At 42.9% G+C, this 21,746-nt stretch overlaps 1 long non-coding RNA gene across 1 annotated transcript in view; it reads right to left on the reverse strand.

The window, feature by feature from the left end:
* Positions 1-5,857: 5,857 nt before the first annotated feature.
* LOC134733462 (uncharacterized) overlaps positions 5,858-21,746 on the reverse strand; it is a 43,890-nt gene continuing 28,001 nt past the window's right edge. The window contains exon 2 of the long non-coding RNA XR_010116929.1: positions 5,858-8,061. This is a non-coding gene — a long non-coding RNA (uncharacterized lncRNA). The remainder of the gene's footprint in view (positions 8,062-21,746) is intronic.

Genomic DNA, 21,746 nt, shown 5'->3' on the forward strand with positions numbered 1-21,746 from the left:
TAACTCCTACCTGGTGTAGGAGTTTGGAAGCATTCTTACAAATCAAGAAATGTTGAAGAAAAATGTCTGGAGGTGTCACTAGACTAGGAAAGTGGGTCAGGAAGCATGAGAAATACAAGATATTCACTAGAAGAGGAAGTGGATTTTGAGGCCAGGAATAAGGTCAGTGCTGCAGACACTGCAGGAATAACCACAAGAGAAATTGCAGCCAGGAGGGGCCGCCCATGCCTGGGGAGCATTTAGCGGGTAGATCCACATTTGAACTGTTCCTCAGGGCCTCTTCTGTGGCATTGGGGAATATCACTGTAGGACTTTGGACTATTGTGATTTGTGTATTGCAAAACATATGCATACAGTCGTTTGTTTATCTCTAAACAAAGCTTGATTTTACTACACTGCAATTATTGAACTTGCAAGGGCAGTTCATACCAGTTTACTGCACTATCCCGTGGACAGTTGTCTCAGGTTTTGGCTCATGCCAAAGCACATGATTTTGGAGTAGAAAAAACTGCCATTTCAACTTTCTAAGCCTAGTTTTCGCTCTTCCGAAATGGGAATCTTTCTCATCTCAACAAGGCATTGCTTTTAACACCTTACCAGAGATATATAATAGACCTTTCATGAGTATTAGTTTTCTTCCTGTCTTTATGCCATAAGTATATCTGGAAAGATGATTATAACTTGAAATATTAGTGTATATTTAAGCCATAATAAATGTTTCCTAGAAGAAAGCGAAGGAAATAGCCTGGAACGTCAGATCATTGAAGGAAGCCCAAGAAGGCATTTGGTTACTTCAGTATTGCTCTTCTAAACAGATGACCTATGACACAAAGCAAACTATCTTTCAATTAAGTTATTTTTGTTTTATGATGCGTTCAGTTTTCATAAAATCAACTCTAGGAATTAGTTTATTTCCTTCCATGAAGAAAACAATTTTTTGATTTATATAAAAAAATTATATCTTTTATACCTATATCATACATAATTTTAATTTTAAATGCTGTTTAAAAGTAATTTTAACTGGCATTTTCATTGGCTGATACTTACAATCTTGAAAATTTGATTTTGCTTATATTGACACATATTTCTAACTATCCATTTAGATATTCTCCTAAGGTCTCTTACCACATCAAAAGGATATATAAACAAGTGTTCTTTTAAAACAAAACTGAGAATATAGTAATCATGTTACTATCTATATGTATCTCATAACATAATGTTGATGTTGTAAAACTCAAATATGCACAGTAAAATTTATTTTTAAAAATACCAAAACTGAGAAAACAGCAACCAATAATTTTTTCTTGGTCCTAAAAAGAGCAAACACAAACATATCATTTTTCTATGCATGCATAATAAACATCTTTACTTTTTTTGACGTAGTTAACAGTCACTAATAAAGTCAGAGGATATTGATGATATATATATGCACATATATATAATTATATTAAAAAAGGAAATGTCTATTTCAGGCCCAAATTATTATCTGTTAATCAATAATCATTAGTAAATAAGAAAAGGTACTTCAATCAACAAATACTTACTGAGCTTCTATTATATACCCAGCACATAGTGCTGGGTCCTATAAATCTCGGTGTGAATGAGACCCTTTATTTCTTACTAGTTATATTGTATATTTATAAATGATTAAATCATATATGCTTTATTTTTTACTGCATTAAAACACATGTACTTCTTAAAGCTTAATATTTAAAAACATGAATTTTATCAGAAAAATAAATCAACGAAGAAGCCAGAGGGTTGGGTCAAAATGTTTCTCAGCTGTAACAGCTCCTAGATTGATGGCCAATAGGCTATCTGGAAGTCATTCTCTTCCTTTAAAATTCAGCCTAGTTATAGAAAGCCCTCTCGCTCCCACAGGGCATATTAGCAATAGCAATTGAGATCAGAGGGTTGCAGGAGTAGAGATAGGGTTCATACAAATTGAAGCCATATGTACTAGATGAGATTATTGTCCAAAATTCTTCCCGCCATCCCTCAGTCACGTAAACCTAAAGCTCACTGAAGTGGGTGGGGTGTATTTCTCCCCTCTATTCATGATCCACCCATGTAGCTGGCTCTGGACATGGAATGTCACTGAACATGACACACGCAAAAGACTTAAATGTGCTTGTGTCCTTCAGCTCCGCCTCTCGCACCCCTGTGACTGCCACGAAGACAGCATGCACCAGCCAGCTGCTATCCCTTCAGTCTGGGCCCCAGAATGAGACACACAGTCTTATGTTTAACCTAAAGTCTGCCAAGCCAAGATGACCCACAGCCTGAAGCAGTTATCCCAGCTGACCCACAGACCTGTAAGCAAAAAAAAAAAAAAAAGCTTCATGTTGTAAACTACTGAGTGTTTTTGGAGATAAGGAGATAAACAGCTAACTAAAACACCACCGCTGGTTAAAATAAACAGCACATATTTTCACTTGTTCACATTGGTAGGTCCAGATTATAACATTCTAATAGTATGAAGACTATGTATTTTACATAAAGAGGCTCTAACAAGTTGCACAATTAGTTTAAGATCCCTATTAGAAGTAATAAACCATATCAATGTAGAGAATTATGGTGGGAGTCAGTAGAAAGTGAAGAAACAGGGCCACAAATGAGTAAAGGAGGTCTAGTAGGCTTGTCTGTTGAGTTACTGAGTACTGGCATGTCCCAATGGCATTGACACAACCGTCACACTTGAATTCTTTTCCTGTTAATAACACAAAGCTTCTCTTTTCCATTCATAATTGAAACATACTTTCATAGGTCAAAGACTTTGGCTTCAGAAATTTAATAAAATGAGACTTTAATTTGATATCAAATCTAATTTGAAAGGCAAGCACAGTGAGTGATGGTCTTCTTTGTTTAAGTTACTGAGGAAAGTACAGAGGCGACTATTATGTAAATTACACACTTGTACCAAGACAAGGTTGAATGCTGTCACAGTGAGCTCTGTGAATGGAGGTGAGGCAACCATGCAAGCTGAGAAAAATAATGAAGAAACGATTCATTACACAGCACACATCCTATGTGTAGGACACAAAGGCAAGCAGAATCAACACGCAACACGTTCGCCAACACCATACTCACATCGGGAGGAGAAATGTAGTTTCAATAAAACATTATCCATAACTTGCTGATTTGAACTTTTCTGCTTGGTAGTTGTGTTGAAATCTAATTTTAGATGTTGTTTCTGTTTTATGGGTGTAATGTGTGTAAGAGGTAGGAAGTGTTGCCTCAGTTAGTATCCAGTTGTTGTGAGTGATAGAGAAGCCAGCACAAATCCACTTTAATGGGAAAGAAAAAGTACTTACTCATGTAGCGGAAAAGCCTCAGTGTCATGAACTGCTTGACCCAGGAACTCCAAAAATGTAATCAAAATTTGTTTTCTTTTAGTTCCTTGGCACTGCCTTTTGCTGTGTCAGCTTCATTTTTAACATTCATGTGGTAGCTTCTGTATTTCCAGGCTCACATCTGCCTTATCACCACAGGTTCCTGTGGAAAAAGAAAAATGAGGCGGGGTGTGTGGTGGCTCAGCCTGTCATCTCAACACTTTGGGAGGGCGAGGCAGTTGGATCGCTTAAGCCCAGGAATTTGAGACGAGCCTGGGCAACCTAGAGAGACCTTATCTCTACCCAAAATTTTAAAAATTAGCCAGGTATGGTGGCATGTGTCTGTGGTCCCAACTGCTCGGGAGGCTGAGGTGGGAGGATTGCTTGAGCTTTGGGGGTCAAGGCTACAGTGAGCTATGATCTCACCACTGCACTCCAGCCTGGGCGACAAAGACGCTGTCTCAAAAAAGAAAAACTAGACCCCATGCAACTGTAATATTCACTCTGATGGAACCAATCACTGTAGCCAGGGCCTCATGCTTCTGTGGCATTACTGGAAGTGTGCACACTGATCATTTTCAATGACAGGTGGGGCTAGGAGAAAGGTTCCCAGAAGGAAATTAGGGTCCTCTCAGGAAAATAAGATTTATTTTTGGTGAACAAGCAACAGCAACTCTCTTCTATAGCAGGAGTTGGCAAACTATGGCCCATGGGCCAAACTTATCCTACTGCCTGTTCTTATACAACCCACTATTTTCAGGCTCAAATTACTATCTGTTAATCAGTAATAATAATTACTAAATAAGAAAATAATGTACATCAATCAATAAATATTTATTGTAATAAATTAAATTATTTATTGTAAGGAAGCCAGTTGGTTAGCAGAAAGAGATGCAATAAAGATTGGGTTTTAGGCCGGGTGCAGTGGCTCACACCTATAATCCCAGCACATTGGGAGGCCGAAGCAGGAGGATTGCTTGAGCCCAGGAGTTCAAGACCAGCCTGGGCAACATAGTGAGATTCCATCTCTACAAAAAAATACAAAAATAAGCCGGGTGTCATGGCATGTGCCTATAGTCCCAGCTACTCGGGAGGCTGAAGAGGGAGGATTGCCTGAGCCCAGGAGGTCGAGGCTGCAGTGAGCCGTGATCTCACCACTGCATTCCAGCCTGGGTGACAGAGCGAGACTGTCTCAAAACAAACAAACAAAACAAAAAATCCCCAGATTATTTCAAATAAGGTCACATTCTGAGGTTCCAAGTGGACATGAATATTGGAGGGAGAGACATTTAACCCACTAGAGCCGGGTTCAATAAAATCATACTCTCACGAATTTGAAATGGGGCAACTAATAGTGGGAGTCGAAGTTTAAAAGATATCCTAGAAGGGAAGGGCAGGAGGAGCCTGGAGCAAACCAAACTTATGAGCAAGATAAAAGTACGAAAAATCATAAATGGTAGTTACAGCAGAAGCTTTGAGGAAGGGAAATGGTGTGGAATAAACCATAAGGAAGTCAGCTGGTAGCAGAAAAAGAAGCAAAAGGACACTAAGAGGAACAGAGATCAAGAGTATCAGAGCCATGTTAGTAATACCACAGCACTCAAATGACAAGGATAATGCACTGTCCCTTAGCTGCCATGGAATCAGTCCAGATTCTGAAGATATCTGTTGGTCTTTGGTTTCTTTGAGATTCTGTGTCTCTTTTTGCCAAATATATATTTATAATAATCACCATTGCTAGATAATGCTGAAGGATGTCTCTTTTATTTACAATCTGAAGAGCTTAACAGCTTGACTGTGTGTGTGTGTGTGTGTGTGTGTGTGTGTGTTTGAGCTGAAGTTTCGCTCTTGTTGCCCAGGCTAGAGTGCAATGGCGCGATCTCAGCTCACCGCAACCTGCGTGTCCTGGGTTCAAATAGTTCTCCTGCCTCAGCCTCCTGAGTTGCTGGAATGTACCACCACACCCGGCTAATTTTGTATTTTTAGTAGAGATGGGGTTTCTCCATGTTGGTCAGGCTGATCTCAAACTCCAGACCTCAGATTCGCCTGCCTCAGCCTCCCAAAGTGCTGGGATTACAGGCATGAGCCACCGCGCCCATCCAGCTTGACTATATTTAAGGTAACCGTTGAGTAAAGTTTATGTGCTGTATGCCCATTGAGGTCTCAGTTATTCTAATTAATCTTTTTTTGCCATATTTATAAAAAGTATTGAGTTAAAGAACTGTGTTGGGTTATTACAAAAGATAGCTATGTCAGCCAGATTGACCCAAATGATAATTGCAGTCAAAATGTGACTGTCAACAGTGAGCATGCCAGGTGTCCTCGTCAGCGTTTACTAGGAAGGCTGCAGCAACAACCCCCAAATCACCATGGTTTAAAACAATGAAGGATTATATCTCATTCATGTTGCTCATTAGCCATGGGTTGATGGCAATTCTTCTGCTCCATGTGTCTTCTTCAATATCTGAGATGTGCCATTCTCAGGGCACAGGGAAAAGACAAGAGAGTTGGTAAAAACACACAAGAACAATCAACACTTTTATTTCAACATAATGTAAGTCACATCCGCTCACCTGCCATTGGCCAAAACAAGCCACATATCGAAGAGCAACATCAATGGAGCAGGAATGTGTGCTTTTTCCATAGAAGATTGTATTAGCCCGTTTTCACACTGCTGATAAAGATCCCCCGACCATGATTCAAATTATCTCCCACCAGGTCCCTCCCAAAACATGTGGGAATTATGGGAGTACAATTCAAGATGAGATTTGGGTGGGGACACAGCCAAACCATATCATTCCACCCCTGGCCCCTCCAAATCTCATGTTCTCACATTTCAAAACTAATCATCCCTTGCCAACAGTCCCTCAAAGTCTTAACTCATTTCAGCATTAACCCAAAAGTCCACAGTCCAAAGTCTCATCTGAGACAAGGCAAGTCTCTTTCGCCTATGAGCCTGTAAAATCAAAAGCAAGCTAGTTAACTTTCTAGATACAATGGGTATACTAGTATTAGGTAAATACAGCCATTCCAAATGGGAGAAATTGGCCAAAACAAAGGGGTTACAGGGCCCTTGCAAGTCCAAAATCCAGTAGGGCAGTCAAATTTTAAAGTTCCAAAATGATATCCTTTGACTCCAGGTCTCACATCCAGGTCACGCTGATGCAAGAGGTGGATTCCCACGGTCTTGGGCAGCTCCACCCCTGTGGCTTTGCAGGGTACAGCCTCCCTTCCTCCAGTTGCTTTCACAGGCTGGTGTTGAGTGTTTGTGGCTTTTCCAGGTGCACAGTGCAAGCTGTTGGTGGGTCTACCATTCTGGGGTCTGGAGGACGGTGGCCCTCTCCTCAAGGCTCCACTTGGTGATGCCCCAGTAGGAACTCTGTGTGGGGGCTCTGACCCCACATTTCCCTTCTGCACTGTCCTGAACCATGCAGAGGTTCTCCATGAGGGCATCAACCCTGCAGCAAACTTCTGCCTGGGCATCCAGGTGTTTCCATATATTTTCTGAAATCTACACAGAGGTTCCCAAACCCCAATTCCTGACTTGCAGACTCAACACCACATGGAAGCTGCCAAGACTTGGGGCTTGCACCCTCTGAAGCCAGAGCCCAAACTCTATGTTGGCACCTTTTAGCCACAGCTGGAGCAGCTGGGACACAGGGCACCAAGTCCCTGGGCTACACACAGCACAGGGACCTGGGCCTGGTCAACAAAACCATTTTCTCCTAGGCCTCTAGGCCTGTGACGGGAGGGGATGCCGTGAAGACCTCCAACATGCCCTGGAGACATTTTCTCCATTGTCTTGGGGCTTAAATTTGGCTCCTCCTTACTTGTGCAAATTTCTGCAGCCAGCTTGAATTTCTCCTCAGAAAATGGGTTTTTCTTTTCTATCACATTGTCAGGCTGCAAATTTTCCAAATGTTTATGCTCTGCTTCCCTTATAAAACTGAATGCCTTTAACAGCACTCAAGTCACCTCTTGAATAATGCTTTGCTGCTTAGAAATTTCTTCCTCTGCCAGTGCGGTGGCTCGTGCCTGTAATCCCAGCACTTTGGGAGGCTGAGGCAGGAGGATCACCTGATGTCAGGAGCTCAAGACCAGCCTGGCCAACATGGTGAAACCCCATCTCTACTAAAAATACAAAAATTAGCTGGGTGTGGTGGTACACACCTGTAATCCCAGCTACTCTGGAGGCTGAGGTAGGAGAACTGCTTAAACCCGGGAGGCAGAGGTTGCAGTGAGCTGAGATTGCGCCACTGCACTCCAGCCTCGGCGACAGAGCAAGACTCCATCTCGGGAAAAAAAAAAAAAAAAAAGAAAGAAATTTCTTCCTCCAGATACCCTAAATCATCTCTCTCAAGTTTAAAGTTCCTCAAATCTCTAGGGCAGGGGCAAAATGCCACCAGTCTCTGCTAAAACATAACAAGAGTCGTCTTTATTCTAGTTCCCAACAAATTCCTCATCTCCATCTGAGACCACCTCAGCCTGGACCTTATTGTCCATACTGCTTCAGGCTTTCGGTCAAAGCCATTCAACAAGTCTCTAGGAAGTTCCAAACTTTCCCACATTTTCCTGTCTTCTTCTGAGCCCTCCAAACTGTTCCAACCTCTGCCTGTTACCCAGTTCCAAAGTTGCTTCCACATTTTCAGGTATCTTTTCAGCAATGCCCCACTCTACTGGTACCAATTTACTGTATTAGTCCTTTTTCATGCTGCTGATAAAGACATGCCTGAGATTGGGAAGAAAAAGAGGTTTAATTGGACTTACAGTTACACATGGCTGGGGAGGCCTCAGAGTCATGGCGGGGGGTGAAAGGCACTTCTTACATGGCGGTGGCAAGAGAAAATGAGGAAGATGCAAAAGCAGAAACCCCTGATAAAACCATCAGATCTCATGAGACTTATTCACTACCACGAGAACAGCATGGGGGAAGCCGCCCCCATGATTCAAATTATCTCCCACCTGGTCCCTCCCACAACACATGGGGATTATGGGAGTACAAGATGAGATTTGGGTGGGGACACAGCCAGACCATATCAAAGGCACTGTGAGTTATTATGGGCAGAGATATGTGTAATCCTCTCTCAGGAAAGGAAATTACTTAAAACAATAATAAAAGATAACTGGTTACCATGGAAACTATCACCCAGAAACATGTATCAATATATTGATATAATCTTTTCCTGATGATATGCAATTTATGAAAGCTATAAAGTAATACATATCTTATATTTAATCATGCATATATATTCTTACATATAAACTATAATTGTTAGCATTATCTAGTATGCATAAGAAACTGCTAGATTGTGTGTGTGTGTGTGTGTAATCAGTTGTTCCTCTAAAGGAATTTTTATTTATTTATTTTATTTTATTTTATTTTATTTTATTTTGAGATGGAGTCTCGCTCTGTCACCCAGGCTGGAGTGCAGTGGCGTGATCTCGGCTCACGGCAAACTCCACCTCCCGGGTTCACGCCATTCCCCTGCCTCAGCCTTTCCAAGTAGCTGGGACTACAGGCACCTGCCACCACGCCCGGCTAATTTTTTGTATTTTTAGTAGAGACGGGGTTTCACCGTCATCTCGATCTCCTGACCTCGTGATCCACCCGCCTCGGCCTCCCAAAGTGCTGGGATTACAAGCGTGAGCCACCGTACCCGGCCATTTTTAAGACAGGGTCTTGCTTTGTCACCCAGGCTGGAGTGCAGTGGCATGATCATGTCTCACTGCAGCCTTGACTTCCCAGGCTCAAGCAAGTAGCTGGGACTACAGGTGTGCCACCACGCCCAACTAAGTTTTGTATTTTTTGTAGAGACAAGGTTTCGCCATGTTGCCCAGGCTGGTCTCGAACTCCTGAGCTCAAGGGATCCTCCTGTCTCAATTTCCCAAAGTGTTGGGATTAAAGGTGTGAGCCTCAGTGTCTGGCCTTCTAAAGAAATTTAAAACCAGTGGGAGTACTTGTTTTTAAACTTGTTTTCAAACAGTAATGAACCAAGCAAGGAAAAGATCGGAAGCAGTACTACACACACGCTGCCATGTGCATGCGTGTGTGTGTGTGTGTGTGTGTGTATATATATATATAAAAGAATTTGGTATAGTAAAAAATTGGGGGTTTTAAATCAGTGGGAGGAGAATGAATTATTAAATAATTGGTGGTGAAATAACTAATCATATTTTCAAAAGCTGGGTCCTTATTGCATAATTTGTACCTAAATAGATTCCAGGTGGATTAAATATTTAAATTTTAAAAATCACAAAAATATTAGAAGGCTGGGCACAGTGGCTCATGCCTGTAATCCCAACACTTTGGGAGGCTGATGCATGAGGATGACTTGAGACTAGCCTGGGCAACATAGCAAGACCCTGTCTCTACAAAAAACAATTTAAAAAAATAGCCTGGTGTGGTGGTGAGCACCTGAAATCCTAGCTACTCAGGAGGCAGAAGCAGGATGATCACCTGAGCCTAGGAGCTTGAGATTGCAGTGAGCCATGATCATCCCACTGCACTCCAGCCTGGGCGACAGAGCAAGATGCTGTCTCAAAAAAATTAATTAATTAAATAAACACATATATGAAGAAAATGTAAAATGGATGTTTATACAATCATAGGGTAGAGTAAGACTTTCTCAGCATTATTACACCAAAGATAGAAATAATAAGATTTTGATGAGCTTGATTAATGTAGTGGATACCTTAAAAGGCAATCCCCTCCAAAAGGGAGTTAGCTCAGGAGACAAAAACTCTGCCCTATACCCAATCCATAGAACTGGATTCTTAGCAACTGTGTTAGAACGACATGATTCTACTCCACTAGCCCTTGCTACCGGACCCAACCTGAAGCAATCAGATTTCCTTTACAGGGTATTTGGACTTGGAACAAAGATCTCTGGTTCAGTCCAGCTGCTCTATTCAGTAGGAAACAGGTAAACACAAAACAGATGAAATGGTCGTTTTCCACCCATCTTGTACTTGTGAAGCAAAGAAAGCTGTATTGTTGAGAGATAAAAGTGAAGCAGATGCACAGAGAAATGCAGATGTGGAGAGAGCACATTATGGCATTTCAGGTACTTGACTTCAATACCTGACTGCATTGTTGTCCTTGGGTGCAAGGAGCTGCATGTATCGACACATGCATTGGAAAGCTTTTGCGCGCCTCTTCTTGCTCACATCTGGTTGTGATGTAAATGATTCCACATAGACTTTTACTCTTTTTCTCTCTCAGTATCTCACCTCAAGAATGGGCAGGCCGGGCGCGTTGGCTCACGCCTGTAATCCCAGCACTTTGGGAGACTGAAGCGGGCAGATCGCCTGAGGTCAGGAGTTCCACACCAGCCTGGTCAACATGGCGAAACCCCATCTCTACTAAAAACACAAAAATTAGCCAGGCTTGGTGGTGGGTGCCTGTAGTCTCAATTACTCAGGAGGCCGAGGCATGAGAATCGCCTGAATCCAGGAGGCAGAGATTGCAGTGAACCGAGATTGCGCCATTGCACTCCAAACTGGGTGACACAGCACGACCGAATCTAAAAAAAAAAAAAAAGAGAGAGTGGGTCACACTCTCTTGCTTCCTGCCCATGGTCTTCAGTGATGCCTTGGCGTAGGACAACACAGGAGCCCACTGGGACTGACTGAGGCACCCAGAAGTGTTCACCACCAGTGTGAAGTGAAGAATGCTTTCTCTTTTGTCCCTCAGATAGAGATCTGCAGGTGTCAGCAGAAATAAACACCAATCTCCTGCAACAGGGCCAACCCAATAATGCAGTCTAGCATTGCCTTTTTCTCCTTCCTGACTTCACTTTCCTTGGCCCCTCACTCCTGCTCCCCGGAATCGCATACCAAATCAAGCACCTGCATGCAGCCCTAGGCCCAGGCTCTGCTTTGGGGGAAACCCAGAAGAAGCAAGTGTGGCCACAGAAGTGGCCATAGAAAGAATGCCCTCGAGACAAGATTCTAAACCTGGTCAGGCAGCAAAAACAAATCCATCACTGGTAACATGTGAGAGGGCTATACTCTCTGGCAGCTTCACAAAATGGCTTCCCTGATTGCCACTGTCTACATTTGATTGGAATGTGGTGGAGGCAGAAGACAAAGAATATGTGGTATTCTAGCACTGGAAGAGGTTCCAACAGTCATCATAAAAATTATTTTTAAAATGAATTATAGAATGGTTTGGCTTTGGTTAACTGCTTTTAAATTCTTGATAAAAGCAATCAACATACTCGGCCAGGCATGGTGGCTCACGCCTGTAATCCCAGCACTTTGGGAGGCCGAGGCAGGTGGATCATGAGGTCAGGAAATCAAGACCAGCCTGGCCAACATGATGAAACCCCATCTCTACTAAAAATACAAAAATTAGCTGGACACGGTGGTGCGCACCCGTAGTCCCAGCTACTCAGGAGGCTGAGGCGGGAGAATAGCTTGAACCCGGGAGGCAGAGGTTGCAGTGAGCCAAGATTGTGCCACTGCTACACTCCAGACTGGGGACAGAGTGAGATACTGTCTCAAAAAAAAAAAAAAAAAGAAATCAACATACTCATGTCACGTAGCTGCCTACTATAAAAATAGAGTCCTCCATGGCAGTGGATACTCTGAGGCCTGGCATAGTGGTTCACACAGCACTTTGGGAGGCCAAGGTAGGCAGATCACCTGAGGTAAGGAGTTCAAGACCATCCTGGCCAACATGGCAAAACCCCATCTCTACTGAAGATACAAAAATTATCCGGGCATGGTGGTGCTTGCCTGTAATCACAGCTACTCGGGAGGTTGAGGCAGGAGAATCGCTTAAACCTGGGAGGCAGAGGTTGCAGTGAGCCGAGATCATGCCACTGTACTCCAGTCTGGGTGACAGAGCGAGACTCCGTCTCAAATAATAATAATAATAAAAGACACTTCCAAATAAAAGATAGTCTTTTTGATAATTGGTGCTGGATAGCCATGTGAAAAAAACAAGCTTTGACCTCTACTTCACACTACACCCCCAAATTAATTCTAGATGGATCATGGACATAAATGTAGATGGTAAAAAAATTAAGCTTCTAGGAGAAAACACAAATCCTATTTATGACCTTGGGATTAAATGGAACAAAGGGCACTAGCTATAAGAGAAGGTTAATAAATTGGACTTCATTAAGAACTTCTGTTCCTCAAAAGACACTACTGGGAGAGTTAAAAAGCAAGCCAAAAACTTGGAACATAGTTCAACACAATACTTAGATCTAGAGTATAAAAAAATTCCTACAAATCACTAAGAAAAAAACCCCATATAGCCCAATTTAAAAAAACTGTACCCAAAACTCTTTTCACAATGAAGATAAACGAAGGGCAAAATGCATAGGAAAAGGCAATTAAGTCATTATTCATCAAGGAAATGCACAAACTATAATCTGATGCTATTACACTCCCATGAGAATGGCTTAAATTCAAAGGACTGTCAACACAAAGTAAGTACTCGATGATGTGGAGCATCTGGAACATTTTATATTGTGGTGGGGGAGTTTAAGTCAGTACAACCACTTTGGAAAACTGGCAGTTTTTATCTAAAATTATATGCACATGACTCAGCAAATTCTACTCCTGAAAAATTCTACTCTCAAAACAAATGAGCGTTTATATACACCAGAAGTTGTATATAAGAACTTTCACCAACCTGGGCAACACAGTGAAACCCTGTCTCTACTAAAAAGTACAAAAAGTAGCCGAGTGTGGTGGCGAGCACCTGTAGTCCTGGTTACTCAGGAGGCTGAAGTGAGATAATTGCTTGAACCTGGGAGGCAGAGGTTGCGATGAGCTGAGATCATGCCACTGCACTCTAGCCTGGTCGATAGAGTGAGACCCTGTCTCAAAAAAAAAAAAAAAAAAAGAAGAATTTTCATAGCCGTTTTATCATAATAGCACAAACTGAAAATAGCCCAAATACCCATCAACAGGAGAATAAATAAATAAGTTGCAATATACTGTGTAATGCTAAACAGCAACTAACAAGTACTGCTGCTTTGGGCCAGGCATAGTGGCTCATGCCTGTAATCCCAGCTCTTTGGGAGGCCGAGGAGAGTGGATCACTTGAGATCAGGAGTTAGAGACTAGCCTGGTCAACATGGTGAAACCCCGTCTCTACTAAAAATACAAAAATTAGCCAGGTATGGTTGGCACATGCCTGTCGTCCCAGCTACTCAGGAGGCTGATGGAGGAGAATCACTTAAACCCAGGAGGCGAAGGTTGCAGTGGGCCAAGATCGCACCACTGCACTCCAGCCTGAGTGACAAAGTGAGACTCAGTCTCAGAAAAAAAAAAAAAAAAGAAAGAACTACTGCTTTGCACAACAACATGCACGTATCTCCCAGACATCATGATCACAAGCCATGAATCCATTTAGGTAAGGTTAAAGAATAGGGAAAATGAATTTCTGGTGAAAGAAGTAAAATAGTGATACCTTTGTGGGGGAAATGCTGACTGTGGGAAGGCATGAAGAAGCTTTCTGAAATGCTGGAAATGGTCTGCAACTTGATTGAGCAGTAGTTATAAGGATGTATAAGTATGTCATAAACATATATCAAGCTCTACATTTAGATGTGTGTACTTTGCTGCGTGTGAGTTATACTTTGGGGGAAAAACTAAATAAACAAAAAAAGCGGGGGAAATGAAAAGAAAATGATCCTCATTTCCTGTAGCTGTAGAGAAATATATGCTGAAAAATCAGGCCCAGGATTCAACGGTAAGAGCAGCAAAACTGCAAAGGAGACTGAATGCATAGCCTCAAAAAGTCTATGCCGGGCTGGGCACGGTGGCTTATGCCTGTAATCTCAGCACTTTGGGAAGCCAAGGCAGGTGGATCATGAGGTCAGGAGATCAAGACCATCCTGGCTAACACAGTGACACCCATCTCTAGTAAAAATACAAAAAAATTAGCCGGGTGCAGTGGCACGCACCTGTAGCCCCAGCTACTCAGGAGGCTGAGGCAGGAGAATTGCTTGAACTCGGGAGGCAGAGGTTGCAGTGAGCCAAGATCGTGCCACTGCACTCCAGCCTGGGCGAAAGAGCGAGACTCCATCTAAAAAAAAAAAAAAATTCTATGCCAAAGCTGAGGACTTGATAAGAAAAGTGATTTCCTGAAAGCTGGCATAGTGACATTTGGGTAGATAACCTCAGTATCTGGAACCCACAAATTCCCCCAAATCTTCTGCCAGAAGAAGCCGTACTCTCCTTCTTGCTAGAGAGGAAAATTCCACAATCCCTGGAAGCTTTGCAGAAACCTCACCTGAGTCAGGTGTCTTGGAAGACAATGCTTTTTTTCTGTTCAAGATCTGCCACCACATCCTTCATTACCTTAGGAATAGCAAGGGTCTAGAGGGAAAATGCATTTCCTACTCTAGAAGGAAATGGCTTACACAATCAAAACAATTACAGGACCAAAATAAGAAGTACTAGCAAGAATGGATGAACATGTATGAGAGTGAATCTCAAGGATATTGAACCAGGAGACTGATGAGGGGATAAAATATAAATCTGTGCAGTGGCCAGGTGTGGTGGCTCACACCTGTAATCCAGCACTTTGGGAGGCTGAGGCAGGAGGATCATTCGATGTGAGGAGTTCGAGACTGGCCTGGTCAACATGGTGAAATTCTGTCTCTACTAAAAATAAAAATAAAAAAAAAAAAATGAGCTGGGCGTGGTGGTGGGCATCTGTAATCCCAGCTCCTCAGGATGCCGAGGCATGAGAATCACTTGAACCTGGGAGGCAGAGGTTGTAGTGAGCTGAGATTGTGCTACTGCATTCCAGCCTAGTGACAGAGTGAGACTCCATCTCAAAAAAAAAAGTGAAAAGCTTGTTGACACTGGAGCACTCTCCTGTGACTTGGGGTTTAGCCTCCTGGAAAAAAAATATGGAGTCATACTTTTTTCTTATTATTTTTATTTTTTTGAGACAGGGTCTCATCCTGTCACCCAGGCTGGAGTGCAGAGGCGTGATCACGGCTCACTTCAACCTCCATCTCCTGGGCTCAAGCCACCCTCCTGCCTCAGCCCCCCCAAGTAGCTGGGACCACAGGAGTGTACCACCACACCCAGCTAAATATTTTCTTATTTTTGGTGGAGACGGGATCTTGCCATGTTGCCCAAGCTGGTCTTGAACTCCTGGACTCAAGCAATCCTCCTGGAATTATAGGTGTGAGCCACTGCATCCCACCAGAGGTACTCTAATATGCTGCTCTTGACGCTTGGCCATGTTGATGTCCTATGTAAATGAGGTGGAAATGCCAGAACTACTTTGGCAGAATATTGAGGAGGGAGTAATAAGGCACATGGCAGTGAAAATGTTAAAACAAAAACATATGTATTACACTTATTAAATATGATCAGAAAACCCACTATCTGATTATATTTCCCAGGAATCCCTGAAAGATATTTGCTTCACTAAAGCAGTAAGAAATGCACCAAGGAAGTTTGTACTGGGATCGTTCAGAAACTCAATGACACATTCCTTCTATATGTTGAAGAGATGCAGTCTTGAAACTGGCCTTCTAGTATCAATGGACATAATAAGATTCTGGAATGGCAGAGGTCAGGGAGTGGCACCTAACAGAGGCAATACGGACATCACTGCTATAATAGATAGCAAGGCTAGAATGGCGGTCAGAGTGGCTTGACCTACAGACATCTGTGGTGATGGTTAATAGATTATGCTGTTCCTAGGAGCAAGACAGATGGACACCCAATCAATCAGGATGTTACTTATTTACCTTTTATAAAATAAAACACAAAACAATTGAAAAGAAGACTGACATCAGCTGCAAAGTGGAAAAATATTGTGGTCTCTCACCCAGTTTTTAGCAAGTTCATAGGTGACAGCCTGTGATTAAAGGGAAGTATATGTCTCCTTGAGGAAGGACCATCTAAAACCTGCTCAAGTATGTACCATAAACATTCCCCCAATCATTCCCCAGAAGCTCTTGCAGCCATTTACTAAAAAAAAACTGTACACTGGGGAAAGGCATTTTCCAGGCATTTTGAGGGCTGTTACATAACAGGGTCTGAACTGCCACCAAAACAAGCAAACATAAAATGCCATCATAGACCACTGGGTAGAGAAACGATGTATGGAGGCCAGGTGATAAATGCAGTTCTGGCCCAAGTCCTCGTTACCATGTGTATTAGTCCATTTTCATGCTGCTGCTGAAGATGTACCCAAGACTGGGCAATTTACAAAAGAAAGAGGTTTAATGACTTACAGTTCCACATGGCTGGGGAGGCCTCACAATCATGGTGGAAGGCAAGAAGGAGCAAGTCACATTCCACGTGGATGGCGGCAGGCAGAGAGAGAGATTGGGCAGGGAAACTCCCCCTTATAATACCGAAGAATCTCATGAGACTTATTCGCTATCATGAGAACAGCATGGGAAAGCCTGCCCTCATGATTCAATTATCTCTCACCGAGTCCCTCCCACAACACGTGGGAATTCAAGATGAGATTTGGGTGGGGACACAGAGAAGCCATATCACTGTGAGTCCAAAAATTCTACAAAATAGAATCCTGAAGAATAGGAAATAACCTATTCTGTGGCTATATCCCCAGTTCTCATATGTGAAGTTTGAACAGACACACTTGCCAGTTGGCCAAACTTTTACAGCCCCTGACCTATTGTGTAAAAGTTATTACGGTAAGAGTAGCTAGAAAATAACCCTGAAAAACGCCTCCTGCCACCAAAATGCCAAGATAGCAAATCAGAAACACATCTCAAGAGGAATTTTGGGAATAAGCACAACTCAGATATCTAAAGGATGCAGAGGTGTTGGTTTCCATCACATCCCTGTTTAATTTACCTATATGACTCCTGCAAATACCAGATAGATCATGATGGTTAATAGTGATATATTTTTTTCATTTTCATTTTAGCCACTCTCAGTCCCCCAACCAGGGTCCCCATCTTCCCTCCCCATCCCTGCTTAACCTCACTCACAGCAGCCAAGCCCTCTGTCCCCAGCCCTGACTCTCAGCTTTCCTCCCTCATGACTTTGGGATCTGCATGGCTCAGTCCTTTCACACATCCCAGCAGCTTTTGATGCCAAGAACTCCATCACTGCTCCTTGATGCTTCTCCCTTTTCCACTGCTAGGACACCACCCTTACCTGGTTCACCTCCTACTTGGGCATCCAGAGTATTTGTCACTTTCTTGTGTTCTCTGCCTGTCTCTGAGATGTTAGGAGCCCCAGGGCTCAGTCTCAGGCCTTGTTCTCCACTGTGTTCTGGGGAGACATCATCCTCTCTCCCAGCTTCAGTGCCTCCATCCCCCACCACACACTGATGCTTCCTGGACCATCTTTGTCTTTAGCCCATAAGATGCTTCTAGGTCCCTGCCCCTAGGGTCCAGCCCCCTCAGAGTGAACATGTCCCAAATCTGCCTTTGTACCTTCCCTGTGTATCTGCTCCTCCTAGTTGCCTAGACTTGAGCCCCATTCTCTACCGCCTGGACCATGCCCATCCTCCTTCGAGGCCTCCCCACCCTGTCTTCCCCTCTGGTCTAGCCCTCTCGCCAGCCCCTAAGGAATATTTCAGATACACAGATCTTTCTGACACCCTCCTTACTGGCATTTGAAGGCCTTCACAGTCCCACATTTTCCTTTCCCAAATCTCACCCATGCATGGGAGGCTTCGTGGGTCAGAGCACAGTTTTGCAGGGTTCAGCTCTAAGACCATCTCCTCCAAGGAGCCTTCCCTTTCTCCTCCCAGGTGAGTGCCCCTCCCCAGTTCCTCATTCCACCAGGTCCTGACCATACCCTGCTGGCAGTGTCTGTACCCCGCTCTGTCACTCCCACCCCTCCTCTGATGCTGGGCCAGCCATGTGGAACAGGTGGCAGGGACAGATGAATGAATGAATGAATGAATGAATGAATGAATGAGTGAATGATGGAAAGTGGTCTGGAGACAGGGGCTCAGAGCAAAGAGAGGGACAGACTAGTCTTCAGAGGAGCTCCCCTAGCCCTTGAAGTCCCTGCCTCCACCTGAAGCAATGGTGATATATTAAATTTAACCACCTGGTAGCTTCAACTGCAGTTGAGGGGCTGAATGTAGCATCTTAAATTAAAAAAATCAGCACAAGCTTTAGCACATAGTGTATAGCTCTTGATCTTACAAACATGTTCTTTTCAATATCTCACTATAAAGATAAAAATACTTTTACATGAGAAAGTCAGAAGTACATTTTACTATCTTGACCCAGGGTCAATAAACTCTTCTGCTTTCTTCATAATACGGCCCACAAAATTCTTGATGATCTCAATATTTTCTAGGAAATCAAGTGGGTCCACTATGATGTCATACTACATAGACTTGGTGAATAAAAAGGGACAAGTTAGCCAGGCATGGTTGTGAGCACCTGTAATCTCAGCTACTTGGGAGGCTGAGGTGAGAGGTCACTTGAGCCTGGGAGATTGAGGCTGCAGTGAGCCATGACTGTGCTACAGCACTGCAGCCTGGGCGACAGAACAAGATGCTTTCTCAAAGAAAAAAAAAAAAAAAAAAAAGAAAGTAACAAGTACTATGGATGACCAGGTAGGACCCATGTATGCCAGAGGATGGCAGATAAATACTACAAAGGTTTTGGAGGTCCAATATTCTGAGAAGTCACGGATAGTCCTAAGGAACAGGAAAACTTGTTGCACCTTACACATCTACCATTAAGAAAGAGGCACAGGGCCGGGCGCGGTGGCTCAAGCCTGTAATCCCAGCACTTTGGGAGGCCGAGGTGGGCGGATCACGAGGTCAGGAGATCAAGACCTCCATGGCTAACACGGTGAAACCCCATCTCTACTAAAAATACAAAAAATTAGCCAGGCGAGGTGGCGGGCGCCTGTAGTCCCAGCTACTCGGGAGGCTGAGGCAGGAGAATGGCGTGAACCCGGGAGGCAGAGCTTGCAGTGAGCCGAGATCACGCCACTGCACTCCAGCCTGGGCGACAGTGAGACTCCGTCTCAAAAAAAAAAAAAAAAAAAGAAAGAGGCACAGAGCTCGGTGGGCCTGTTTAGATTTCAGCATATACTGAATTTGGGAATATTGCTCCAATCTGTTTATTAAGTGATTCAGAAGGCTGCCAGCTTTGAGTGGGTCCAAGAGGAAGAGAAGACACATCAGCAGTTTTAGGCCACTTGGGTCATATGCTAACTATGAATCAATGATGTTAGATGTATCCTTGACATTTAATAATTTAAGGATATTGTAGATTGCTGGCAAACTTTAATAGAAGAGTTAAAACCCAGACCCTAGGATTCTGACAGAATGTGATCCTTCTGGGGGCAGAGAAGGTGATGTTTGTCATTTGGATAGCAACTTCAGGTGTGCTACTAGGCCCTAATAGAGACTGAGCTTCTGACATGGGACATCAAATGACTGTGTGACTAGAGCTACCCACCATGGGTATAAGAGCCATTAAACTATAGATTCAGATGAGTGAAGCAGCAAGTCCTTATAAAATGCAAATGGTGCATACAAAATAAAGTCCAGCATGTCCATGGGCCACAAGCAAATTACATAAGCAGGTGGCCCAAGCTCCATTGTCTCATTTCTTTTTCTTTTCTTTTTTTTTTTTTTTTTTTTTTTGAGACAGAGTTTCACTCTGTTGCCCAGGCCAGATCACGCAGTGGTGCAATCTCGGCTCACTGCAACCTCTGCCTCTTGGGTTCAGGCGATTCTTCTGCCTCAGCCTCCTAAGTAGCTGAGATTACAGGAGCCTGCCACCACGCCCAGCTAATTTTTGTATTTTTAGTAGAGACGGGGTTTCACCATGTTAGCCAGGCTGGTCTCGAACTCCTGACCTCAGGTGATCCACCCGCCCCAGCCTCCCAAAGTGCTAGGATTATAGACGTGAGCCACCATGCCCAGGCCCATGTCTCCTATTCCTGTTGCAATAATGCCTCACTTTGCACCTATGACCAACTGATGGGGGAAGATATGACTTAGGCTTGGTTGTCAGATGGGTTCACTCAGGATGTTGTTGTGAGCCACGAATGGACTGCTGGAACACACAACTCTACCCAAGAATGGTGCAAAAGGATAGCAGTAAAGCAAAAATCCTTCCAGAGGCAGAGCTATGTGTGCTAATAAAATTTAGCATTTTATTTAATTATATAGGTAGACAATAAACCACAGCAATACTGACATTGTGATGAACAAAAATCATAAATATTTTCATTTTACATTATTACTTGTGGCTATCTCTACTTTGAAATTGTCATGGTGATGATATCTTGTTATTTAATTCATTAATAAAGTAAACATTTACTGTATATTAAGTTGTTTCTTTCATAATTCTATATATTTTATCTTATGCCTTTAAGAATGTTATTTTGAGAAAGAGTTTTACTAACTGGTTAAATTTAACAGAAAAGATCAGTACAAGCTCTGGCACACAATGTATAACTTGATCTTCCAAACATGTTCTTTTCGGGCCAGGCGTGATGGCTCATGCCTGTAATACTAGCAATTTGGGAGGCCGAGGCAGGTGGATCACCTGAGGTCAGGAGTTCAAGACCAGCCTGACCAACATGGTGAAACCCCATCTCTACTAAAAAGAAAATACAAAGTTAGCCAGGAGTGGTGGTGCATGCCTGTCATCCCAGCTACTCAGGAGGCTGAGGCAGGAGAATCACTTGAACCTGGGAGGCGGAGGTTACAGTGAGCCGAGATCAAGCCACTGCACTCCAGCCTGAGTAACAAGAGTGAAACTGCATCTCAAAAAACAAAAAACAAAAACAAAAACCATGTTCTTTTTGATATCAATTATAAAGAGGGTTCACTAAGTGGTTAAGCTGAATATATCACCATTAGCCATCAAGATCCACCTGGTTTTTGCAGACTGCTAAAGGAGTCATAGCACAAACATGGTTGAGAACCCTGTCCCAAAGAAACTCACATAGAGGTGCCTAGGCATATGCAGGGATGTTTAGGCCAATGTTATCTATCACTGACAGGAGTTGGTGGTAAACTATGTGTTCATCATTAGAATGAATAAGTTAAATGCTGAAGTTTATCCCACATTATGAAATACTATACATGTACATCTAAAACATGAATTCATCTTAAAATGATACCATCGAGTAAAAACAAAAAGAATACAGCAAGATCTATAGCATAGTGTAATACATGAGTATGTAAAGGTTGCACATATAAAACACTATCTACATATATATGTAGATATTTTAAAAATATATACATGTTCAAGGATATGTTATTAATGGCATCACATTCTAGAGCAGGAGCCCAAGACTGGGAGTAGATATAGGACAATAGAAATGGAAGAGGATATTGGAAAATACAAAAAAAAATTATAACATATCAGTGGCACCTTAAATGAAACAGTGATAATAGTGTGTCATAAACCAAGAAGTATGTGTAGTCCATCTCTCTGATCCAAGACCAAACAAATA

The sequence above is a fragment of the Symphalangus syndactylus genome, chromosome 2 (assembly GCF_028878055.3).
Source record: "Symphalangus syndactylus isolate Jambi chromosome 2, NHGRI_mSymSyn1-v2.1_pri, whole genome shotgun sequence".
NCBI lineage: Eukaryota > Metazoa > Chordata > Mammalia > Primates > Hylobatidae > Symphalangus > Symphalangus syndactylus.